At 42.6% G+C, this 21598-nt stretch overlaps 1 long non-coding RNA gene across 1 annotated transcript in view; it reads right to left on the reverse strand.

The window, feature by feature from the left end:
• Window positions 1–21598, reverse strand: part of LOC114813000 — a 33411-nt gene that overhangs the window by 8692 nt on the left and 3121 nt on the right. The window contains exon 2 of the long non-coding RNA XR_003760661.2: window positions 20335–20425. This is a non-coding gene — a long non-coding RNA (uncharacterized LOC114813000). The remainder of the gene's footprint in view (window positions 1–20334; window positions 20426–21598) is intronic.

Raw genomic sequence — 21598 nt, forward strand, 5'->3', positions numbered from 1 at the left:
TTTAGAAGATAAATCACCTGTTAAATGGGGAAGAACAGAAACAAGTTCACCATTTTTTTGTTCTTTATTTATTCTGCAGGGCTAACAACACAGCAATAAAAACTTCATTGATTAAGTAAGCAGATAGGACCTAGGAAGCAGTTTCAAAATAATCATATAGTCAGAATTCTGACTCCAGATAAACTTAAGTTGACATATTTTACAAGGACATATTTTATATCACTTGCTAAATGATTCTTTCTTTTCAGAACATAGCAGTAGGTTGAATTTAAGAGTGATCCAAAAAGTGCATTTCTAACTCCCAAACTCTACCTGTTAAATTAAAGTTCCTAGTGTGCACCCCCAAAATGAAATCCCTAAACTAAAGCATTATGTAAATTAGAAAGCAGAAGCAGCTTGGCCTAGTAGATAGAGCCCGGGCATGGGAGCCAGAAGACCTAGGTTCTAATTCCGGCTCCACCACTTGTCTGCTGTGTGACCTTGGGCAAGTCACTTAACTTCTCTGTGTTTCAATGACCTCATCTGTAAAACAGAGAGCCTCACGTGGGACATGGACTGTGTACTTCTCTTTGCCTCAGTGACCTCATCTGTACAATGGGGATGAAGACGGTGAGCCTCATATGGGACAATCTGATTACCCTGTATCTACCCCAGCACTTAGAACAGTGCTCTGCACATAGTAAGCGCTTAACAAATACCAACATTATTATTATTACAACTTGATTAGCTTGTACCTACCCAGTGCTTAGGATAGTGTCTGGTACGTAGTAAGTACTTAACAAATACCGTGAAAAAAAGGATCTTAAAATCCAGACCAGATTAGACATGACCAAAGTTAAAAAATCATGAAGAATTTATGCAGGGCACGCCTGCAATTACTGTACCTCAGATTTCACAGTAACTGGACAAGGGAGCTATCTACTGATATTTGGTCACAGAACCTAACAACTAACTCTTCTATATTGTTCTCTCCCAAGTGGCTAGTACAGTGTTTGACACACTGTAAGCGCTCATTAAATACTATTGATTGATTTGAAGGTGGTAGATTCCAAAGAAAGGGTAACACCTATCAATAGTAGCAGTGTGGCCTAGTGGAAAGACCACGGGCCTGGGAGTCAGGAAACCTGTGTTCTACTCCTATCTCCTCCACTCGTCTGCTGTGTGACCTTGGGCAAGTCACTTAACTTCTCAGTTACGCTATCTGTTAAATGGGCATTAAGAGGGTGAGCCCAGAGAAGCAGCGTGGCTTAGTGGAAAGAGCACGGGCTTGGGAGTCAGAGGTCATGGGTTCTAATCCCGGCTCCGCCACTTGCTGCTGTGTGACCTTGGGCAAGTCACTTAACTTCTCTGTGCCTCAGTTACCTCATCTGTAAAAATGGGGATTAAAAAATGTGACCCCCACATGGGACAATCTGATTACCCTGTTATCTACCCCAGCGCTTAGAACAGTGCTCTGTACATAGTAAGCGCTTAACAAATACCATAATTATTATTATATGGACTGTGTCTAACCTGATTAGCTTATTGTATCTAGCCCAGCACTTAGTATAGTGTGTGGCACATAGTAAGCACTGAACAACTATCATTAAAAAATTAGTACTTATTGACATCTGCAGCGGGCAGAGTATTGTACTAAATTCTGGAAGAGTATAGTAGAGTTAAAAAGCACTCAAGGACATGCACTCCAAAGGACTCCTCACCCAACAGGTGGGAAGTTGTGTAAGTTGAGAAGCAGTAGTGCATAGATCACAGGTCTGGAGTCAGAAAGTCATGGGTTCCACTCCCAGCTCTACCATTTGCCTGCTGTGTGGTCTTGGGCAAGTCACTTTACTTCTCTATGCCTCAGTTACCACATCTGTAAAATGAGGATTGAGACTGTGACCCCCAAAAGGGGAAGGGACTAGGTTCAACACAATTTACTTGTATCCACCCCAGCCTTAGTACAGTGCCTGGCACATAGTAAGCACTTAACAAATACCACTATTATTAAGCCCAAAACAGTAGCATATACAAGACGGGTTGGGATCAATTCACGTGTAATTGTTCCATAATTGGTGATCACAGGGAAAGTTAAGGAAGTAAACGGCAAAGTGAGGGTTATTAGTACATTGGTAATCATTAAAATAAATGTCAAGGAGGGCAACCATAACACCATTTCTCCAAGCAGCCTTTTGCCCTATCATAGACATAGTAGTGAATTGTTTGTATCACTACGGTTTGGTCTAGACTACAAGTCTGTTGTGGGCAGGGACTGTGTCTACCAACCCAAGTGTTTAGTACAGTGTTCTCCACACAGTAAGTGCTCAATAAATACCATTGATTAGTTGGGCTGAAATTACATTTTACGAATCAAGAAAATAAATTTGGAGAAAGCAGTAGCCTGGAATGAAGAAAGGAGAAGGTCACTAAAAAACAGTTAAATAAGTAAAAGAGAGGAGCAATCCTGGTTGAAATTATTTTTAAAAGGTTCTCCTGGAGGTGCTGATTTTCCATGTTCCATTTCTTCACCCTAATCTAGTAGAAAGAACACGGGACTGAAAGCCAAGAGACCTTGATTTGAGACCCAGCTCCATCTCAGGCCCACTGTGTAATCCTTGGTCAAGTCACTGATTACTGATGTACTATCGAACATTCTTCATTTTGCCTTCTACTTACTTAACAATTGACTGATATTATTATTGTTATTGTTTATATTATATTATTATTACTATTGTTGAATAAAATGAAAACGAAAAAATAAGGAACACCTACTCTCCTCTCATTCTCATTGCTTCTTTTGGGGCATTCCTCAACTGTGGCTAATGGAGATAATCTGAAAAAAGCACTTGTTTCTTTAACATCAACTGTTCCCTTAACCCAGTGCCCCAGCACTTGAGAAAAGTAAGAGGTGAACAGCCAAATCACACACTATTTGTGCTACCCCTTCGGGTCCTCCATTTGGAAGGAGGCTGTTTAATTCAACAGACCCGTAAAGGAGTACATGATAGGTACGCACTGCCTAAGGTAGGTTTGATTGTATCTGATTGTGCTCCACCCAGTTGAAGGAGTTGATTTATGGCATGCTTATGATTATTACCCTATTTATTTTGTTACTGAGGTGTACATCCCCTTGATTCTATTTATCATGATAATATTGTCTTCTTTTTGTTTCGTTCTGTTTTGCTCTGCCATCTGTCTCCCCCGATCAGACTGTGAGCCCATCATTGGGCAGGGATTGTCTCTATCTGTTCCCAAATTGTACATTCCAAGCACTTAGTACAGTGCTATGCACATAGTAAGTGTTCAATAAATACTATTGAATGAATGAATGAATCTGCATCCTCACCGATTCCTGCAGATAGGATCTAAATGATTGGATGGTCTGCCAATCTTCTTGATGCGGTGAAATCATGATGAGACACAGAGATCAGGAGGCAGAGAGAATGTATCTAAAAAAGCAAAATCAGTATCCTTCCCTGTCCCTGCCATATTACTGAACTCATCTCCTCCTGACTGAACTCAGAGAGCCATTGTTGCTGTCGTCACTACTCCTCACAACCATCATCATCCCCTTGTCAGTAAATCACTCGGGCAATCGTATTTATTGAGCACTTACTGTGTGCGGAGCACTGTAATAAGAATTTGGGAGAGAACAATAGACACATTTCCTGCCCATTCAAGCTTAAAATCTAGAGGGGTAGGCAGACATTAATGTAGATAAATAAAATAGAGATATGTACTTAAGTCATGTGGGGCAGAGGAGGGAAAGGATGAATTCAGAGAGCAAGTCAGGGAGACGCAGAAGAGAGTGGGGAGAAGAAGGGAGGAGATGTGCCTTCAATACGGTTTTGAAGGGGGGCAGAGTAATTGTCTGTCGCATATGAAGAGGGAGGATAGTCCAGGTTAGAGGCAGGATGTAGGCAAGAGGTCAGCGGTGAAATAGATGAGATAGAGGTACGGTGAGAGGGCAGTGGCAGCAGAGGCCTCCTCAATGTCTCAGGGACACAGAGGCCAATGCGGGAGGGGCGGGAGCCGACCTCACTGGAATATCCCACCTCCTCTTTAAGCTTGAGACTAAGTTGAAGCCACTCAGACATTAGATGAGGTGCCAAGATACTGTGACAACTTAACCGATCATCTCAGAGGATTTTGCCAAATAAGCATGTCGCAGTTCAAAATCCTTTAGGATCCTGTCAATCGATCGATCGATCATATTTATTGAGTGCTTACTTGGTGCAGAGCACTAAACTAAGTGCTTTAAAGTACAATATGACAGATTTGGTAGACACGTTCCCTGCCCACAAGGAGTTTACAATCTAGAGCGAGAAACAGACATTAAAATAAATTGTGGATATGTACAGAAGTGCTGTGGGACTCAGGAGGTGAATAAAGGGTGAAAATGCAAGTGCAAGGGTGACGCAGAGGGAGTGGGGGTAGAGGAAATAAGGGCTTTGTCGGGGAAGGCCACTCGGAGGAGATATGATTTTATATCATCTTATTTCAGACTGAGCCCTTCAACCTTCAGAAAAGAATTCCTTCACATTTGTCCATTTTCATACTTGGGATTTCCCCCACTTCTACTCCATTTCATCATCAGTAAATGAGATTTTTGGTGAAACCCTTCTCAGTGCTTTCACTGATGCTTTTGTGACGAAGGGACAAGTGGGGAATCAGGAATTTCCAGAAGGAGCAGACTGTATTGGGGGTGCAGACAATTTGTGAGAGAACAATGCTGTGATGCCCCTGAAATTGGAAATGGATGAATGAGAGTTGATAATGGCAACGTGCCAGACAGCAAAGGCGAGAAAGTGTTCAGAGATACGTTTTTCCACATCAGTTTGTGTTTCCATTTGTCTCTCTGTTAAGGGTTTCCCCACAGGAGAAGCCAAATGGCAGAGATTCAGCTTGCTTCCCTCCCCCTTAAGGCTGTCCAGGTCAGATTTCTAACAGCACCCCAGCGTCTGCCAGCTGTCAGCACTGCCTAGGGTTCCAGAACCCCACTTTTGTCAAAGTGAAAGAATGGGGCAGAGAGAAGGTGGAATGGGAGCTCAGAAGGATTAGAAAGAGTCTGGCCCAGTAGAAAGAGCACAGGACTGGGAGTCAGAGGACCTGAATTCTAATCCCACTTCTGCCACTTGCCAGCTGTGTGACCTTGGGCAAATCCTGTCCTTGAGGCTAGTTGCCAGGAAGGGAGGGATACTGAGGAGAAATCTTTGGATCCTTGGTGTGTATTGGCGGGGGGCAGAGCAGAAAGGGGTGGTGAACAGGGATGGGGGAGTGCAGAGGAGAGGAGGAGGAGGAGGTGGGGAGAAAGAAGAGGAAGTTTCTGTTTAGGCAAGTAACAGTCCTAGAAGAAAGAATCACATGACCCGATTTGTACATTCCAAGTGCTTAGTACAGTGCTCTGCACATAGTAAGCGCTCAATAAATACTATTGAATGAATGAATGAATGACCAGAAGCTCCTCTGCCCATTCTCGCTGCTCAATGTGAAATGAATCCCATTAAAGAAGATCAGACATGTCATGTAGAGACATTTGGTGGGGGGCCACAGAGAAAAGAAGTTAATACTTTGAGGGCAACATTCTGATTAGCATGTAACTTGCCCAATCTGTTTGGTGTATTACTAAAATCTTTATTAAGTGACAGACAATTAAACCAAACCTATACTTGAACCTAGACCTTTACCTAACCACTGTAGATAAGTAGGGGGAATAGTGGGTGTGGGGAGCGGGTACTTATTGTGCAGAGCAATATACTAAGCACCTAGGAGAGCACAAATCAACAGAGTTGGTAGGCCTGTTCCCTGCCCACAAGGAATTTATCATCTAGAGTGTGCCTTTACCAACAATTTGTCTTGTGACTGTGGAGATGTCTCTTCTGCTTTCAATGTCTCATGTTTTCCAAAACAGAAAAGAGGGATGATAATATTTGTTCATCTAGCAGGGAACTCAAGGAATAATTCATGTTGGTGTAGCTTCTTGACATCAGTGTTTGAAAGGAGGAAATGACTGTTGAATAGCAATAGCATCACTGAGTCAGTGATTAAAAAATGAGTAACATGAAAACAGCTAATAAATTCCAGCTGAGTTTCATCCCAGCTGTACAGATTTGGGTAATCATTTATTCTCATGAGCTCAAGTAAGCTTTGCCAAAGGCCGCTCTCTGGTCCCTACCTGTTCTAGGGAGGGATGGAGTTACTTTTCTTGGCAAAATTTCTCTCAACCCTAACTTGTGCAAGTAGCAAATTAAAATGAACTGAGGTTGGCAGAGAAAAGCTGGGTTTTCTCATTCAGGGCCAGAAAGGGTTAACTCTTTCATTATTGGAAGTCATGAATTTTATAATTTTATATTTCCAGGCAGATACATTAAGACTGGTTTGGATAAGTTACAACAGGAACTGTTCCAAACAATAGCTTGTTAGAATAACTCACCACCCTCACTGCCCTCCATTGCCTCATTTGCTCAATAAATGTGATTGATTAATTGAAAGGCAGGCCTGGGAAAAAAAGATCACTTTAATCTCCCTTTTGGGTTCAATTAGAATTCTCAACACTTCTTCCTTTAAAACATCTAGGTTCCTTTAGGAAAAAAAAATGCAGGTATCACGTTGGAAGGGATGCTTATCTTGATGGGCTCATCTTATTCGGGACTGGTGGTGAAACGGACAACAGAGCCAAGGGAATGACTGAGCAAGCAGGACATTGGCTCAAAGCTCACTGAAGCCAGTAAAGTCATCTCTGGCAGGGAAGGAAGTGATGGCTGCTCTGTCTCCAATGAGCTCAGGGTAAGACTAAACAGAAATATTGGCTGCCAGTGAGGAAGCGCATTCATGACTCCATCGGCTAGCGTTTGGCTTCTTTAGAGAGAGGAGTGCATGTGTGAGGGACATTTGAGGACACGCTTCAGACTTGGCATTGACGAATTCAAAACGAAGCCAATCATCTGACTCAGATGATCACGGATGTTCTGTCTTCAGGGCCAGCTCCAGGGAGTGAGCACCTCTTGGAACCCATCCCTTTTTTAAATTGGAGTCAGTTTCTCCTCTTCCTCTCCACTGCCACTTTTTTCAGTCAAGAGAAAATTGCTCCTCAGAATGGAAACCCAGGCTGCTGCTAGGAAAACTGGGAAAACTCACAAGCAGACAGCCTGTGTGGATCTCCTGCATTATTCCTTCCTAACTTCCCACCAGGGGCAGATTTTTTGTAACCTGGGGGTCGCATTCTTGCAAAATTCCAGGTTAAGGGAAACTTGCACATGGAAGTCATCCACTCTAACACCTTTGATACCGACGTGCTTCTCTAACAACTTTTTGTAGCAAAAATATGCATTATAATAATAATGGTACTTAAGTGCTTACTATCTCTCAAGCACTGTGGTAGATAAAAGATAATTACGTTGGACACAGTCCCTGTTCCACTTAGGCCCCACAGTCCATTTTCTTCGCCTACCTCAAATTCATTCTTGTGAGCTTTAACTCTGAGCTTTCCTCTGCCCTGCAAATTTATTTCTCCATCCTATTTACACATATGACCATTGTCCGGTCCAGTTGTTCCAGATGTTTAATTTCCTCCTTAAACCCCCCGTCCCACTGCCTCCCCCATCCCTTGCCCCTAATGACCTGGTTACCTGTTTTATTGAGAAAATGGAATCTATCAGGCATGATCTTCCTAAAATCTCCCCTGCTCCTTTCCAGTTCCTCCCTTCTCCTACCTTTTCTTCAACTCTTCCATCCTTCCCAGCAGTATCTCAAGAGGAGATCTCCTGCCTTCTTTTAAAATCCACGCCCTCCACTGGCACATCCATCCCCATCAAAACACTTGCCCACTCTCTTCTTCCTTCTCTGACCTCCTTCTTCAACTTTTCACTCTCCAATGACTTTTTCCCCAGTGCTTTAAAACAGCTCCTATCTCCCTTCCTTGACCCCATTGCTTCCTCCAGTTATCATCCCATCTCCCTCCTACCATTCTTCTCCAAGCGTTGTCTCAAGTTCCTCTCCTCCAATTCTCCCCATGACCTCCTCCAATCTGGTTTCCATCCCCTTCACTACACAGAAACTGCCCTCTCAAAGGTCACAAATGATCTCGTTCTTACCAAATCTAAAGGTCTCTCCTCCCATCTTTATCCTCCTCAACCCCTCAGCTGCTTTCAAAACTGTTAGCCACCCACTTCTTCTGGAAACATTATCCAACCATTGCTTCACTTATACTCTCCTCTCCTAGTTCTCCTATCTCTCTGGCCACTCATTCTCAGTCTCTTCCACGGGCTTCTCTTCTGCATCCCAACCCCCCTAACTGTGGGTGTTCCTTAAGGTTCAGTGCTGGGTCTTTCTAGGCTCCATTTACACCCACTCCTTTGGAGAAGTCATTTGCTCCCACGGCTTCAACTACCACTTGTATGCTGATGATTCCCAAATCTACATCTCCAGCCCTGATCTCTCCCCCTCCCTGCAGTCTCCCATTTCCTCCTTTCTTCAAGATATCTCTGCTTGGATATCCTGCCGTCACCTCAAACTTAACATGTTCAAAACAGAACTCTGTATCTTCCCACCCAAAACCTGTCCTCCCAGTGACTTTCTTATCACAATACATGGCATCACCAACCTTCCTGTCTCACAAGCACGTAATCTTGGCATTATGCTCAACTCCTCTGTCTCGTTCAACCCACATATTCAATCTATCACTAAATCCTGTCAGATCAACCTTCACAACATTGCTAAAATTTATTATTATCATTATTATTATTAACAATAAAACCTGCCCTTTTCTCTCCATCCAAACTGCTATCGTGTTAAACCAAGCATTTATCTTATCCTGCCTTGATAACTGCATCAATCTCCTTGCTGACCTCCCTGCCCCCTGTCTCTCCTCACTCCAGTTCAAGCAAGTGATAGAGCACTTTAAGGATGATGGTAAAACATAGACTGAATGTTCGCTTCACTCTGCTGCATGGATTATTTTTCTATAAAAACATTCAGGCCATGTTTTCCCACTCCTTAAGAACTTCAGGTGGCTAACCATCCACCTCTACATCAAAGAGGAACTCCTTACCATCATCCTTAAAGTACTCAATCACCTTGCCCCTTCCTAGCTCATCTTGCTGCTTTCCCACTATAACCCAGCTTGCATACTTTGCTCTTCTAATGCCAACCTACTCACGATACCTCGATCTCTCCACCCAACTCTTGCCCACATCCTGCCTCTGGCCTGAAACACCCTCCCTCCTCATATCCTACCGACAGTGACTCTCCCTGCCTTCAAAGCCTGATTGAAGACATTTCCTCTAAGAGGCTTTCCCTGACTAAGCCCTCATTTCCTTTTCTCTCACTCCTTTCTGCATTGCCTTGACTTGCTTCCTTAAATCCCCCCACCCAGCTCCTTGGCACTTATGGACGTAATTTATTTATTTATATTAATATCTGTCTCCTCCTCTAGACCGTAAGCTCACTGTGGGCAGGAAATGTGTCTGTTATACTATCGTGTTATTCTCTCCCAAGCGCTTAGGACAGTGCTCTGCACACAGCCAGTGCTCAATATATACAATTGATTGATCGATTAAGTGAGAGGAAGAGCCTTACTGAATCCCCATTTTGCAGTTGAGGAAACTGTGGCACAGAAAAGCTAAGAGACTGGCCTAGGGTCAAACAGCAAGCAATTGGTAGAGCAGGGATTAGAACCCAGCTCCTCAGACTTACAGACCTGTGCTCTTTCTACTAGGCCATGCTGTTTCCCTTATAGGAATTATGGAAGAACTGAGGAAAATATTGATGAAGCTGTTCTATTTCTAATCGTACATAATGTCCAAAATGTGCATTCTGCATAAAAGATCTGCCAAAAAGAACATATGTCTGTCAGCAAAAATGATTCTCTGGACCTCACAGAGAATAACCAAATAGTACACAGTAAAACTTAGAAAAGACAGCCAGCTAAGAGTAGTTGAAGTCCTTCACTTCATTTTCGTGATTTTCATTTTATTCATTCATTCAGTAGTATTTATTGAGCACTTACTATGTGCAGAGCACTGTACTGCGCTTGGAATGTACAATTCGGCAACAAATAGAGACAATCCCTGCCCAATAATGGGCTCACAGTCTAAACATATTACAATAATCAATACTTATAAATAATTTTGTGAAACTACAGTGAAAAAATGAGCTCCTAGCCATTACTTATATTATTTTTCTCTTTCACGTAACTTTTTTCTTATTCCGTGGTTCATTTCTCATTGCATTCTGTGTTTCTGCAGAACACAGTTATTTCAGGAACTAAGCAGCAACTTTTTGAACCTTCAGGGTTCAATTTGAATTTAAAGATGCACAGCCCCCTCTAGTGAACATCACAAGTAGATCCATCTATACTAAAGATTTTTCAACTTTAGGACTTGGGGGTTGTTTTTTTTTTAAAAAAGGTATTTGTTAAGTGCTTACTATGTGCGAGGCAATGTACTAAACGATGGAGTAGACACAAGCTATTCAGGTTGGATAGAGTCCAAGTCCCACAAGAGGCTCCATTTTAGAGGCACATTTAGAGGCACATTTTAGAGGTAACTGAGGCACAAGAAGAGAATAGTAATAATAATAATAATTGTGGTAATTGTTAAGCACTAAATATGTGCCAAGCACTGTTCTAAGCACTGGGGTAGATACAAGGTAATCAGGTTGGACACAGTCCACGTCCCTCTTGGGGCTCACAATCTTGATCCCCATTTTACGCAGCAGACATTTGGCAGAGTCGGGATTAGAATCCACGACCTCTAACTCCAAGGCCCATGCTCCCTCCACTAGGCCAAGCTGCTTCCAAGGTCACAAAGCAGACAAGTCAGGCGGAGCTGGGAATAGAACTCAGGTCCTTCTGACTTCCAGGCCCGTACTCAACCACTAAGCCATGCTGCTTCACACTGCTTGGTCTTTCTGCAAAATGCTGTATTTAGGAAGAAAGAACACTGATTTCTCTGAGTCAATCAGTGGTATTTATTGAGCACTCACTGTGCAGACCACTGCATGAAGCACTTGGGAGAGTACAGTACAATAGAACTGGTTGACATAATCCCTGCCCACAAGAAGCTTTCATTCTTACACTTTCTTTCTGGTGGTTCTGCTTTTTACACAATCTAATCAAGACTGTAAGTGTGTTTTGGGTAGGGAAATGTGTCTACCAAGTCTGTTATATTGTACTCTCCAAGCGCTTAGTAAAGTACCCTCTGCACATGATAAGTAGCCAATAAATATGATTGACTAATTGATTAGCAGTCTCTTACCCATTCTCTTTTCTTGAGCTAAGTGGGGGTCGGAGGGGAGAAGAGATGGTAAACAACATTCATTAGTCTCTTTTTCCCTAAGGAAACTTGCAGAAGGAAAGAAAGAATTCATTCAATCGTATTTATTGAGCACTTACTGTTATGACCTTTGGACCTCACCCCTCAGACTGCCAAAATCCCCCAACACCTAATGAGAACCTGGGCCTGCCCCTGGACAAAGCACTAAGCAAGCAGCAGCCAGTTCTGCTCACTGGAAAGCTCAAACTGTGTTTCACTTAGAACTGTAAGAATATTATCAATCCTAAATAAACTAATGGCTACAAACTTTCAGTCTATATACCTTGCCATCATGAGTTCTACATATCTCTGGGCCAACATGCTTTCAGAACTGCAGTGGATAATGGGTAACTGGGTAGTTTTAGAAAGTAGTGAAAGAGGGAAGATAATTTTTTATTTGTAGAGAAATCTATTTATGGTTGGACCCTGAGCTTTTTAAGGGGTCTCAAAATAGGATTCCAAGTCACAGGACCACTATTACAATCCATATGACACATAATGAGAGTCTTCTTTCCGAATTCTGAACCAAAATCCTACTTACCATCCATACTTGGAAGTTTAAAATATAGATTTATTTGCTAAAAAGTATGATATGCATGCAAGTAAATCAGCCCAGTAAATATTTTATTTTTATCACCAAGGAGAAATACTTTATTTTAAATGTCTGTGGGCTCTTTATAGGTTTTTTTATAAGCTGAGAAAAACAAGCTTCAGGAATCTTTTATTCCACAAGTTTCCTTAAAGAAAAGAGACTAATAAAATGTGCCTTTTTCCAAGCCGTAAAAAGCAGAAAAGTGAATGACTGAATCTTTGAACGCCCAATCCTTCAGATATAAATCCAGCAAAATCCTTAGACTCATCAGCCTGCAGAGTCAATGTCTTTTTATAGCCAACCTTAACTTATTAACCCTTTGGTCCTACTTCCTTAAATTCTCAGTGAACTTTAATGCAGGCACCTAAAAGATTTTTTAAAAAATGAATTAAGGTTAATTGCCCAATGCAGTATTGCTAGATATTTGCTAAACCTAACTAATCTCCCCAGAACTTCTGTCATGACATTCAAAGTCCCATTAAAGATCAGAGATAAGTCGTTCAAGAGCCGCCTATCTCAGGCATGCCGAAGTCTTTCACTAGTTCAGCAGAAAAAAGATCTTTCTGGTTTTTGGTTTGCCTGTCTACACAGATGGCTCCCAAATTGTATGGACAAACACACTGCCATACTGCTACCTCCAATGGATAGATCACAGGCCTGTAAGTCAGAAGGACTTGGATTCGAATCCTCACCCTGCCACTTGACTGCTGCATGACCTTGGGCAAGTTCACTTCACTTCTCTGGGCCTCAGTTACCTCCTTTGTAAAATGAGGATTAAGACTGTGAGCCCAATGTGAGACAGAGACTGTGTCCAACCCGATTTGCTTGTAATCACCCTAGCACTTGCTACAGTGCGTGGCACATAGCACTTAACAAAAAGCACAATTATTAGAGGAAAGTATAAACCATTTTTAAAGAACACAGCTATTTGTTTTGCCCCTGATAGAGTCTTAGAGAGAACTCCCGTGAATATCCACACAGGCAAATGCACTCCTGGAACTCAGGGCTTCTAGAAGCATTTCCATTTGATCTTAACGATCATGCAGATGACCAGTATTCTGCTAAGAGAACTCTACTAATTTTACCAGAAAACACCAGGCAGCAAAGATCACTTGATCATTTTGTTCACAGTTGTAAGATCAGTCATAGGTCATAGGTCATAGGACTCATATAATTCTACTGGAGAGTTATCAGTTTCCATTTCTTTTTTTAAATTGAGCACGTATTCTACTGGGTAGAGTACGCGGAGGACTCTATGGGATGTGATCCCTGCCTTCAAGTAGGGAAGACAGACACAAAGGGACTAACACAATAGAGGAAAAAGACATGTAGATAGTAGATATAAGTACATAAAATGAAAATAAATAGATAAATATGTGCTGAGATGCCAGGTGGGAGGGAATGACCCATCACTATCTGTATCATTTCTAGTTACCTTATTGGAGAGACTACAGTAGGAGGTTTGGCTGCTTTGGGTGAAAGGAAGTGCTTTCTTGACATCCTCTATAATACCAATCCCTCCAAAGTGTCTATAGATCCTGCTATTGGTGAAGATGGTAGGGAAAATGTTAAAACTGTGGAAAGAGTGGTTTCTGTTTATCAATCACTCAGTGGTATTTATTGAGCACTTACTATGTGAGGAGCATTGTACTAAACACTTTGGAGAGTACAATATAACAGAATTAGCACTTACGTTCCCTGCCCATAACGAACGTACCATCTAGAGACAGACAGTAATGTGAATCGATAAGTACTTTATACTATATCACTTAAAAATATGTACATAAGGGCTGTATGTTAGGGGGTGGGGTGAATATCAAATGGCCAAAGGTCATAGATTCAAGAGCACAGATGATGCAGAAGGGAGAGCGAGCTGGGGAAAAGATCTGGCCCAGGTCCAATCCCTCTCTGCTGCCATGTCACGTTTTCCTGGTGCCACTTTCACAGGGACTCTTGCGGTGGCAAACCAGAGCCTTGCAAAATTGGCACAACCCCAGGTGAACACTCTCGTTGGGGACCTTTGTGACTTGGACTCCACTTTTTCCCATAATAATAATGATGGCATTTGTTAAGCGCTTACTATGTGCCAAGCACTGTTCTATGCGTTGGGGTAGGTACAAGGTAATCAGGTTGTCCCATGTGGGGCTCACAGTCTTAGTCCCCATTTTACAGATAAGGGAACTGCGGCACAGAGAAGTTAAGTGACTTGCTCAATGTCACACAGCAGACAAGTGGCAGAGCCAGGATTAGAACCCATGACCTCTGACTCCCAAGCCCATGCTCTTTCCACTAGGCCATGCTGCTTCTCTATGAGATGATAATGATGCTATTTGTTAAGCGCTTACTGTGTGCCAAGCACTGTTTGAAGCACTGGAGTAGATACAAGGTAATCAGATGGTCCCAGTGAGGCTCACAGTCTTAATCCCCATTTTACAGCTGAGGTAACTGAAGCCCAGTGAAGTTTAGAGACTTGCCGAAAGTCACACCTCTGATAAGCAGTGGAGGAAAAGAACCCATGACCTCTGACTCCCAAGTCCGCATTCTTTCCACTAAGCCACTCTGCTTCTCCAAGATGCTATACATCCCAGTGTCACCACGACCACCCTGAGCTACTGCCCCCTAAGCATTTCTGGGATATGTTGAACCGATTCGCTGTCTGGGAAGCTGACTGTTTGGGGCTCTCGTATCCTGGATTGGATCCAAATCCTGGGTCCATCCTCGTGACAAAGGCCCTGGGTCTCATCCTCAATCAATCAATCGTATTTATTGAGCACAGAGCACTGTACTAAGCCCTTGGGATAGTAATCAATCAGTCCTATTTATTGAGCACTTACTGAATGCAGGGCATTGAACGCTTGGGAGAATACAACACAACAATATAATAGACACATTCCCTGCCCATAGTGAGTTTACCATATAATAACAGAGTTGGTAGACAAGATCCTTGTTCACAAGGAACTTAGAGTCTACTGGGGGAAACAGGTATTAAAATAAATGACAGAAATGGGAAATAGCAGAGTATAAAGCTGTGACAGCTCAGGAGGCTAGTAGGTAGGAGGAAATTGCCAAATGTTTCGGGAAGGCTCCAGAACAAGGAAACTGCTCACTTCTCAGGATCCCTTCAAGAGGGAAAACTGTTTCTGTCAATCTCTCATGGGCTAATAACCGATAGGGACCCTCCATTAAAGGGGAGAAATTAGGTAAGAAGTTAACTCATTGTGGGCAGGGAATGTGCTCTACCAACTCTGTTGTATTGTACTCTTCCAAGTGCTTAATACAATGCTCTGCATATATTCAGTGAATATGGCTGATTGATTGAGTCTGGGGCTAGAAATGGTGGAAAGAACCCAGAGCAGCGGGAGAGGTCAGATCTTACGAGGCATCTGAAGGGAAAGGACACATATTATGGTTGTTCAGCAAAAGGGTTGAGTTCCAGCTGGGTGACCAACCAGGGAAGGATCTGTGGGTGGCCGATCTACAGAGTCGCTGCTAAAGGAAGTAGAGCAGTAATAATAACAATTATGGTATTTGTTAAGTGCTTACATGTGCCAAGTACTGTTCTAAGCACTGAAGTGGAGATAGGGTAATCAGGTTGTCCAACGTGGTGCTCACACTTTTAATCCCCATTTTACAGATGAGGTAACTGAGGCACAGAGAGGTATAGTGACTTGCCCAAGGTCACAGCAGATAAGTGGTAGAGGCAGGATTAAAACCCACATCCTCTGACTCCCAAGCCCAGGCTCTTTCCATTAAGCCATGCTGCTTCACAGCCACGCTGCGGGGCAGAAACCTCTCTATTTATGTCAGAAACAAGTACAAAATCACCAACAGGCATTTATTACTGGATCTGGTTTGAGAATCTGTTTTCCCACTGTTGCTGTTACAATCTTTAATTGAGTAAACAATAGTTATCTGTTTTTAACTAAAGAGGGCAGAACTAGTCGGATTATTTGGGAAGATGGCTATTACATGGGGGGATAAGGCATAACCGTTCCCTTCCAATGAGGAGAGGCATGGCTTTACTAGAAAGAGTACAGGTCTGGGAGTCAGAGGACTTGAATTCTAATCCCGACTCTGCCACATGTCTACTGTGTGACCTTGGGCAAGTCACTCCTTTTTTTAAAGGTATTTGTTAAGCACTTACTATATGCCAGGCACCGTATTAAGCGCTGAGGTAGATCAAGTTAATCAGGATGGACAGAGTCTGTGTCCCACACAGGGCTCACAATCTTTATCTCCATTTTACAGATGGGGTAACTGAGACACAAATAAGTTAAGTGACTTGCTCAAGGTCACACAAATGGAGGAGTGAGGTTAGAACCCAGGTCCTTCTGACTCCCAGGCCATTGTGCTATCCACTAGTCCATGCTGCTTCTCTAAACTTCTCTGTGCCACAGTTACCTCATTTGTAAAATGGGGATTGAGACTTTAAACCCTATGTGGGAAAGAGGCCACGTCCAACCTGGTTATCTTATATGTACCCAATGTTTAGTACAGTTCTTGACACATAGTAAGTGCTTAACAAATAATACTGTAAAAAAAACAGGGAGGCAGTGAAACTTATAGTAAGAGCAGGGGACTGGAAATGAGGAGACCTGGGTTTGAGTCCTGCCTCTGCCACTTGCCGGCTGTGTGACTTTGGGAAAGTCACTTAACCTCTAAGTACCTCAGTTTCCTCATCTTGAAAAATGGTTATTCAATACCTGCTGTCTCTCATACTCAAGCATCGTGTAGGACAGGGATTGTGTCTGCTCTGACTAGCTCAGCAGCTGTCCGCTGGAATGCAGTTAAATGCTTCCCTTTCCTTTTGAGAGTACCAGATTTGTGAGCCATTTCAAGTTACTGGATGGGGACACCAAGCCACTGGGACAAATTTGGGGTGTACAACTGTGGAGCCTCAAGAAAGATTTTACCATCTCTGTAAGAAGCTGTGGGCACTAGAATCCTGGAATTAAAAACTGGGTGGGGAACCTAAAAAGTGACCAAAACATCACAAAGTTTTTCTGGGAGGAATGATAGCAGACACATGGCCTGGGATTAGAACTCAGGTCCTCTGACTCCCAGCCCCGTACTTTATCTACAGGCCAGGCTGCTTTGCTTCTAGTGATAGTAGTAAATTGAGAAAGTAAATAAGCATTTTTTTATAAAGTAATGACAGTATAATCAGTTCCTCTATAGAGTGCATTTTCACTACACAGTAGGGATAGTAAATAAACTACAGTCACTTGATACAAAACACTTCCTTTCTATATTTACTGGTGATAGCAATGCGGAAATCTCCCCCAACACATTTCCCTATACAGTATATGAAATTCAGAAGTTTTAAAGTGACAATTCTGGGTTTAAGAAATATACTTTTACATTGGAAAACTTGATAATGACGAACATAATTTAGACTGACAAAACAATACAGAAAAGTAGAGGTTTAAGTAATAATCAGCAATGCTAACATGGCTAAACAATACCTCTTCCTTGAATTACATTACAGTAAAAAAGATGGGTTTCCCATCCCTCCCAACAGTATCTCCAGATATCTCCTGCTTTCTCTCAAAATCATCCCCGCCACCTACACATCCAACTCCATCCCCTCACACCTTATCAAAACATTTGCCCCTTCCTTTTTCCCTCCCTGACCTCTATCTTCAAATATTCACTCTCCCATAGCCTAAAAAACCCCTCCCTTGACCCCCCCGGCTTCCTCCAGTTATCGCCCCATCTCCCTCCTACCGTTCCTTTCCAAGATCCTTGAGCAAGTTGTCTACACCTGTTATATCAAGTTCCTCTCCTCCAATTCTCTCCTTGACCTGCTAAAATCTGGCTTCCATCCCCTTCACTCCACAGAAACCGCCCTCTGAAAAATCACAAATGATCTCCTTCTTGCCCAATCCAAAGGCCTCTACTCCATCTGAATCCTCTTCAACCTCTCAGCTGCCTCTGACACTGTCGACCACCTCCTTCTCCTGGAAACATTATCCCACCTCGGCTTTCCTGACACTGTCCTCTCCTGGTTCTCCTCCTACCTCTCTGGCTGCTCATTCTTAGTCTCTTTAGCTGGCTCCTCCTCTGCCTTCCACCCCCCTAACTGTGGGTGTCCCTCAGAGTTCAGTTCTGGATCCCCTTCTATTCGCCATCTACACCCATTCCCTTGGAGAACTCATCTGTTCCCATGGCTTCAACTACCAGCTCAATGCCGACGATTCCTCAATCTACATCTCCAGCCCTGATCGCCTCTCCCTCTCTGCATTCTCCCATTTGTCCTGCCTTCAAGACATTTCTAATTGGATGGGCTGCCTTCATTTTATACTTAACATTTCCAAAACTCCTTATCTTAACACACAAAATTTGTCCTCCCCTTGACCGTCCTTTCAATGTAGATAGCACCACCATCTTTCCTGTCTAACAAGCCTTGGCATTATCCCTGATTTCACTCTCTCATTCAACCCACATATTCAGTCTATCACTAAATCCTGTCCGTTCAACCTTCACAAATTGCTAAAATCCACCTTTTCCTCTTCATCCAAACGAATTAATCTTATCCTCCTTTGATTACTGCATCAGCCTCCTTGCTAACTTCCCTGCCTCCTGCCTGTCCTATCTGCCTTTTGCCCTGCCTTCTATCCTTCCCAACTTCATTCGGCTGCCCATGTAATTTTTCTACAGAAATGTTCAGTCCATGTTTCCCACCCCCTCAAGACCCTCCAGTGGTTGCTCATCCACTTCCATACCATACCGAAACTCCTTATCTTAGTCTTTAAAGCACTAAATCACCTCTCCCCCTCCTACCTCACCTTGCTGCTCTCCTACTACCACCCAGCTCACACACTTTCACTCCTCTAATGCCAATTTACTCACTGTACCTTGATCTCGTCTATCTTGCAGCTGACCTCTCATCCACATCCTACCTCCGGCTTGGAACATCCAACCTTTTCATATCCGACAGTTACTCTCCCCACCTTCAAAGCCTTACTGATGGCACATGTCCTCTAAGATGCTTTCCCTGACTAAGTTCTCATTTCCTCTTTTCCCACTTCCTTCTCTGTTGCCCTGACTTGCTCCCTTTATTCACTATGCCCACCCCCAGCCCCACAGCATTTCTGTGTATATCCATGATTTATTTATGTTAATGTCTGTCTTTCCCTCTAGACTGCAAGCTCGTTGTGGGCAACGTGTCTGTCATATTTCCGTGTTGTATTCTCCCAAGCACTTAGTACCGTGATTGATTTTTGTGAGAAAACCAAATAGGCTTTGAAGGCTTCAGAGTTCTCAGCACTACATTCGTTGTGGGATGACAGTCAAGGTTTCTGTCCTTTCGTTTTTTAATTTTGTTTTATTATGGCATTTTAAAGTGCTTCTTATGTGCTAAGCACTGCGGTAGATACAAGCTAGGCAGGTTGGACACAGTCCATGTCCTTCATGGGGCTCACAGTCTTAATCCCAAATTACAGATGGGGTTACAGATGAGCTACACTGAGACACAGAGAATTTAAGTGACTTGCCCAAGGTCACACAGCAGAGAAGCGGCAGAGCTGGAATGAGAACCCTGGCCCTTCTGATTCCCAGGCTTGCGCTCTAGTCATTAATTCATTCATTCAATCGCATTTATTGAGCTCTTACTGTGTGCAGAGCACTGTACTAAATGCTTGGGAAGTACAATTCAGCAACAAATAGAGATAATCCCTTCCCAACAACGGGCTCCTTTCCCTGATCTCTCCTGGCTTTGCTCTTCTGATTCTACAGAATTGCCAGAATCCCAATCTGCGGTAATCTGCTCTGCTGACTGTTTTGGCATGTTTACTTCAGGCCCAAGTTTCAAGAACTTGAAGAGGGTAAACATTTTGTAATTGATGCAGTGAAAAAAAGCAGCCATCAGACTCATACGCGCACCAGACCAAGCTGCAAAATGTATGAATTGTGTTTTGTGAAAAGTTCAGTTCTCAGTTAAATATTCTTCTTTCAAATTCCTTTTCCCGAATTGAAACCTCATTTAGATTTTCCAAAGTTTATACGTTTTTAAAGACTCCACCTTGTATAATTCTGCACTTTGAGAAACTAGATTTAGTTGTGAGTGAATGCGTGAATTTTCACTTTGAGTAGAACAATACGCTTTGGAGTAATGTGGTCTAATGACTAGAGCATGGGCCTGGAAGTCAAAAGGGCCTGGGTTCTAATTCCAGCTCGGCTGCTTGTCTGCTGTGTGACCTTGGGCAAGTCACTTCACTTCTCTGTAACTTAGTTACATCATCTGTAAAATGGGGATTAAAATGTGAGCCCATGTAGAACCTGGACTGTGTCCAACCTGATTAGCTTGTATCTACCCCAGGCCTTAATACAGGGCTGAGCAAATACCATAAAAAAAATACATATCGGCCAGCTGAATGAGATGGGGGTTGGGCAAAGAGGGAGCAGGGAGTGCAGAAAAAGTAAAATGAGGATATAAAAAAGTGTTCTTACATTATGCCATAATAGGGAGTTTCTTGCTTTCATCTCATAAACTGCCTGCATGCTGTTTTTCACATTTTGTCCCATCCTGTTGCCCACACATCTGGGATGAAATATAAAAAAAGACATGCATAGGTCACCACAGAATAAAAGACACCAAGGTTTCACACGTCCGCTGAGACCAACTCACCTAGCTAATTCAAGGCCAAGCTGCCTAATTCTAGAGCAAATACATATTATCATTCCCTTAATTTAAATAGAAAGAACTAAGACAGGGAAATTTTTAATCAAGAATGTAATTAATTGTCAGTGTGAGACATGCTGGGCTATCTGACCTATTTCTCACCATGATGACGCTATTTTGCCTGCTTTTGTCAGAAAGTGTATGTTTGAATGACTATACAAAGCCATGTTGACACTGACCATCGTCTCCAAGATAGACTTGGAAAGAAATTGGGGTTGGATGAGATAGTTGATGTAGGAGTGTTTGAGGGTGTCTAACTCAGAAACTCTGATGTGTTTGAACATGACTGTCATGACAATCTATAGTCTATGAAAATACGCCAAACACAAACTTGGCCAGCACGTGTTAACACATTTGAGAGTATATACTTGTGCATATATGTCATATTTATTATTCTATTTATTTCATTAATGTGTATATATCTATAATTCTATTTATTTCTACTGATCCTACTGATGCCTGTTTACTTGTACCTGTTTTGTTTTGTTGTCTGTCACTCCCTTTCTAGAATGTGAGCCCATTGTTGAGTAAGAATTGTCTCTCTTTGTTGCTGAATTGTACTTTCCAAGTGCTTAGTACAGTGCTCTACACACAGTAAGCGCTCAATAAATCCGATTGAATGAATGAATGGAACAGATGTCATGAAGATCCATCCTAAATCAAATAGCTTTTTCAGAACCGCGTTACCTATTGAGTTCAAATCCAGAGCCAGGGCCCCTCAACTGCTCCCTTTCTTCGATCTCTTCCTGATCTTTCAAGGGAGGTGTAGCAGGGACTTTGCCTGCAACCATCCCCATTTTGACTTTATTGAATCACATACCGAATGTTTTGGCCTTGTATTACCCTCAGTTCAATAAAAATGATGCCATTACTTTACATATCTCATGCTGCTCCCCTGGCCTGGATCTCACTTCATCCCCGAATCCATCAAATCACAGGTCTTGCCATTTTTAAAGTCCACTTAAGATAATAATGTTGGTATTTGTTAAGCGCTTACTATGTGCAAAGCACTGTTCTAAGCGCTGGGGAAGA

The sequence above is a fragment of the Ornithorhynchus anatinus genome, chromosome 1 (genome assembly GCF_004115215.2).
Source record: "Ornithorhynchus anatinus isolate Pmale09 chromosome 1, mOrnAna1.pri.v4, whole genome shotgun sequence".
Lineage (NCBI taxonomy): Eukaryota > Metazoa > Chordata > Mammalia > Monotremata > Ornithorhynchidae > Ornithorhynchus > Ornithorhynchus anatinus.